Here is a 5,759-nt window from a genome sequence, read left to right as displayed (position 1 = left end):
GGGGGGGGGGCGATTTGGTCCATACAGGGTAACCCCTAACCTCTCTCAACTCTCATGTCATCTGATGCTGCCTTCGGTGGAGCGGATTTTTTGATCCATTACTTCTCCATATCGAAACCCATTTCCCTCCTGTTGGGGTTAATAATGAAGGTTTCTAGTCTGTCTGAGGGCTTTTCTTTGGATTCAGCCTCATAGAATTTAGTTTAAGTTTAATGTTAAAAAAGGTATTTGTTGGTTCACTGGCTCATTTCCTTCATTCTGATTAGGTTGATTAAGGTTTGTGGTCTGTCTGTCTATCTGTCTAATGACACTTGAATTTTAACTTGTTAGAATTTAGTCTAAATTTAATGATGATAATTCAACTTGTAGTCTAGCTGAGAAATTCATGGTTTCTATATACATGGTTTGTACTATGCCTTTTATTCAATTCATTCACTCCTTTTAATTGGGTGATTCTGCTGCAAACAATGTTTACATGTTGCTCTTGTAGCTGAGAAATTTTGAGGTCTGTCCAAGGAATGTAGCAGATTTATTACTAGCTTTTTACTCCAATAGATAGATATCCATCAATACATGGTCTTGAACATGTAACATAATGGCACATCTATTTTACGTCAACCTATGATATTTGTACTTTGTGCCTGTCATAATGCAACTAAGCATACTAGTCTCAACTAAGCATACTAGTTTTTTTTGTAGTGAGACAGTAAGATAGTGAGACAGTAAGAAGGAAACTTCCCAGATCATGTAGAAAGAAAATACTTGGTTTGACAGCAAGTACCATGACATGAATCAAAAAACATATACGGTGGGAAAAATAAAATGGCAGAAACCTGGGAGGTTCAAAAATGCCATTACGAAGCGAGGTTGCTTGTTACTTTCCTAAGATGTGCATCTCATTTATTTGTGTTTTTATTTGTAGCTGTATTGCTCAACTAAGCATACTAGTGTCGCAATACACTGTTTTGCAGGTAATAGTGTCGCAATATTTGCCTGTTATACCAGCTGAAACTTGACAGTGTTTCCTAAGAACACTGTCATTGCCACTAAAAGCATGACAATATAATTTCTAGTTTGTGTTTTTATTTGTTCACACTGTCGCTATATTGCTTAACTAGACAATTAGTGTTTATGAAGAAGAAGAATAAACCTGCTGCTGCTACTGTTATGCCTGTATTCACTGCTGCTGCTGTACTTGTGATGATGTTGTACTTGTGATGATGCTACTTGTGATCTTCTGAAATGACCCATTGGCGACTTTACTGCTGCTGCTGCTGTACTTGTGATGATGTTGTACTTGGGATAATGATTTTGCAGGTACCCCGAGAGGCCCTTGAGTTTGTCGGAATGTCGATTAACTTCCATTCCGGCAAATTCGGGTACTCCATATGTCCTATTTTCAGCAAAGGTCATGCTGAAATTTTCCGTGAATTTTAGCATGACTTTGCTAAAAATAGGACATATGGGGTACTTGCGACTAATGCATGGGCCAGGGTATCTTAGTACTTAGTTAAGTAGGATCAACTGCCCTGCCATTCTTGCTGCATTAAACCATAGGTGGCAATAGAGCCAAGTGATTAGGCCCAACTTAGAATTCTCCTTAGCATCGATAAACCCTAGATGATAAACCCAATATAGGTGGCAATAGAGCCAAGTGATTAGTGCCAAGTGATTAGGCCCAACCTAGGATGCCTCAGCATCGATAAACCCTAAATGATGAAAACTTAACTTGGCTGCCCCGGATGCCTCGGTGTCGATGAGAACCTAAATGATGTACGCTTAGGCTTTTAGGGTGCCTCGGCGTCGACAAACCCTAAATGATAAAAGCTTAGCTTTTAGGATGCCTCGGTGTCGACAAACCCTAAATGATGAGACCATGATCTTGTTCCTTGACAATAACCAACTTTTTGACCAAACTTTTTTCCTATTTAGAGCAAAGCATGGCCCACAACGATGAGGCCGGTGGTTCGGGCGGCAAGCAATTCTGGGAGCTGTCCCAGGAGATGGAGGAACAAGCTCACCGCTATGAGGACGCCGCAGAAGACACCGATCCTGACTACACAACCCCTAGTGGCGTCGGGGATGACACCACTGATGGTGCTGCCGAGGATGCCACCACTGATGATGGCGGCGCACACACGGATGGCAGCCAACCGAAGAAGCAAAGGAAGGACCGGCGCCCGAATGCGCTCCGCACCCTCAAGGAGGAATTCACTCAAGTGGACTCCGACGGGAATCCAACGGAGCCCAAACATATAGTCAAGGGGTACTCGCTTCAGCTCGGGTGCATTCTCCGGAGCACCGTCTCGATCAACACCGATAACCTTAGGAATAAGGACCACGGGAATTTGCGCAACCTCCTCTTCACGAAGCTGCACGAACGATACAAGTTCCCCGCCGAATTTGAAAACACACGCCTCTCAGGGAATAAAGTGAACAGTGCCGCCCTCACGAAGATGAGCACGACCCTGTCTACTTGGAGAAGCGTGGTGAAGAGAATGATTGATAAAGGTGATAGTTATGAGAAGATCAAGGCGAAATATCCTTTGATGAGCGAAGATGAGTACAAGGAGTTCAAGATCAAGTGCGAGAGCAGCGCAACCTCCGAATCAAGTCAATGGGGGAAAGAAATGCGGGAGTTGAACTTAGGGGAACACAAACTCGGTCCCGGCGGTTACAGAGTGGCGGAGCCTATATGGGACAAGGAGGACGCGGAGCGTGCCGAGCAAGGCCTACCGCCCCGCTTCGAGAAATACAGCGGTGACAAGCAGACCAGGAACTATGTTAGGGCCCGGTACAAGGAGGACCCGATAACAAAGGAGCTTACCACGGATCCGAAGACCAGGGCGCTTGAGCTTGTTCTGGTAAGGAATACACCCCCGCGCAATTAGCTCCATATGGTTGCACTCTAATTAATCCCCAATATTTCTAAATGGTTCATGTTCCTTTCGTAGGACACTGAAAGCAGTAGCGCGGGGTTGTCTCAGAGCTCCCCTTTCGACACCCCTTTAAATAGGGCGTTGAACGTAATGAAAAAGAAGGATAAGCTCACTAAGCCGACGTCAGCTGGTCGTGTGGCCGGCAAAGGCTTGTCCACAAAATGGGGGTCATACTATACCGCTGGTGTGCGGAAGGAGAAAAAGACCAGCTCGGAAAGCCAGACGCGCGAGGTTGAAGCACTCAAGGCACAAGTGGCGCGGATTCCAGAGCTTGTCCAAGAGCAAGTGGAACAACAACTGGGAACGAAGCTCAACGCCATGGTGCCTACGTTGATTCATGGGCTGACGACGTGGATTGCGGGCGGCCAACAGGGGCCTCCCCCGGTTCCCAGCTTCACGGCCAGCAACTCGCACAGCGCGCAGGCGGCGCCATTGGTGTCTCCTGCGGAGGCGATATTCGTGTCTCCGGCTCCGGCACGGGCATTGGAGCTTAATGCACCCGGGTGTACGCCGGCCGGCACCTCGCCAGCAAGCGGCCCCTCCGTCAGTTGCACGCCCGTCGTTGGCGGTGCCTCGACATTAGCAAAGCTCGACGGCATCATGGTAACTAAGCCTCTCGGCCGATGACTTCATCTCCTTGCCTTTGACTGGGCATCCCTGACGCCCTGTACATGTTTTCGCAGGGCACCGCCGATGTTCCTTGCACTCTTCTGCACTTCGTGGGCGCCGAGTTGGTCGATGTCGCCAAGGGCAGAATCGTTCAACCGGGCAACCCCATGTTCCACGGTAATCCGATGCCACCCACAGTGTATAGGGTTGAAGTGGTTCGGGTGCTGCCAGGCTGCGACGAGCTGTTACCTCCGATTCGACCCGCTGGGGCCGACGAAGAAGATGAGATGACCCTCAGCACCTACGTAAACTGGCCCCTGCTTTGGCCGAAGAGCAAGATTCGTTAGGGGGCGGGGGACACCACCCCACAGACAAGACCGCCAGTCGTGCCGGCGCCAAGCCATGGCAAGAACGCTGCAATGCTACCGGACCTGCCGGACATCCCTATGGCACAGGATCCGGACAACCCTATGGCACAGGATCCGGACGATGACGATAACGACGACGGTACATTTACCAAAGTCGATAAGTACTTTGCCGAACATGGGTACGCTGACAAGTTCTGCGGGCCTCTTTCTCAAGAACCCAACCAAGACGGCCGCAATCTAGCTGGTACGACGGAGAAATCCAATTGCAACAGGCGTCATTTGGCGTTCAGTTCTTAGGAGACGCCTCCAGCTCCCGCCTTCACCGAGCCTCAGATAGCTGAGGTGTGAAATATTATCAGCCCCAACACGCTCAAGAAGGCGGTCTGTGAGCAGAACTCGGTCCCATTACAGGAGATCAAGAAGAAGGGACGGAAACGAAAGACTAACAAGGGCGCCGGTGCGAGCCAGCCGGCACCGAGTTCGATCCGTGCTCAGGATGGGCCACCTTCACCTAAGGATATCTCGAGGAGGGTGCATGTGGCGGGTAGGGCGATGCTACCGCCAAATATGCTGAATGCTGCAACCGGTGCTATACGGAGTCTGCACGACAGTGTTCTTTCTTTGGAGAAGCGGCGTCTCAGAGAGAAGGATGTGGCATACCCGGTTTTCGTGGCCAAGGTGCCAGAGGGCAAGGGCTTTGTGGATGGCGACATCGGGGGTACGATCGTCCTGCGGTTTGATGACATCTTTGCTATGTTTAACCTTCATCCGCTGCACTACACCTTCGTTCGGCTGTTTTCGCTGAGTATGGAGATGCGGATCATTAGAGACAAGACCTCGGACATCATGATAGTTGACCCCTTCTACATGCGTGCCAAGCACTTGAGCAGCGCTGGGGGCCGCCAAGTTGCGAGTTCACACCTCGAAGGCGTCATTCTGGCAAACCCAGATAAGGATAACTTCCTTGTGGCTTACTTTCCCGAGTAAGTCATCCCTTAACCGCCCCGTAACATATGATTTCTTAGATTTTGATCGTTCTTTTTTTCTAACATTCCGTGTTCTGTGCAGTGACACACATTGCACACTCATCCTCTTAAGCCCGAAATATTCCATGGCCACGTATTTCGACCCGAACCGTAACTCCAAGATAGACTACACAAATGTCAAGAAAGTTCTTGATGATGTTCTCCCCGGCTACGCCAAATTTGGAGGCACCTTCACCAGGGCAGTTCGTAAGTACGGCAAGCACATGTTCTCACACAATACAAAGTTCTACTGCGTCAAGCAGCCGCCTGGCAGTCACAAGGATGCCTACTACGCCCTCCATAACATGCGGGCGATCGTAAGGGACCATCATCACCTTCTGCTACCAGATAATCTCAAAGATTGGGGTGCGAAGTTGTCGGCAATCCAGGACGCGGACCTCAGACAAGAATTCTTTCGCATCCAGTCGGAGTTTGCGGACATCATCCATCAAGATGTCCTTCATACCTCGGGGTAGTTCTTCCTCAGATATCAACCGTCCAACAATGAGATAGATGGAACGCTACAAATGCAGGGTGACAACGACCGCGATTTCATGACCATCACGACAGACGGCGGCTTCATCCACGCTCCTGTCCGATGAGTCGAGTCGAAAGTAGTGATGTGTAGTTCTGAAACATTGATTGGCTCATGTTGTAATTAAACTTTAATGAATTCGTATGTCTCTTTGGTTTGGACAGTCGTTCAACTTAGATGTAATCGATGCTATTTATTAGTAGGACCATGAATCGTGCTATTAATGTCTTGCTTTTCTCTTCCGATCCTTTTGTTGCATACTTACATATTGCTTATGTATTGT

This window comes from Triticum dicoccoides, chromosome 5A (genome assembly GCF_002162155.2).
Source record: "Triticum dicoccoides isolate Atlit2015 ecotype Zavitan chromosome 5A, WEW_v2.0, whole genome shotgun sequence".
NCBI classification, from domain to species: domain Eukaryota; kingdom Viridiplantae; phylum Streptophyta; class Magnoliopsida; order Poales; family Poaceae; genus Triticum; species Triticum dicoccoides.
This window is presented reverse-complemented; position numbering follows the sequence as displayed.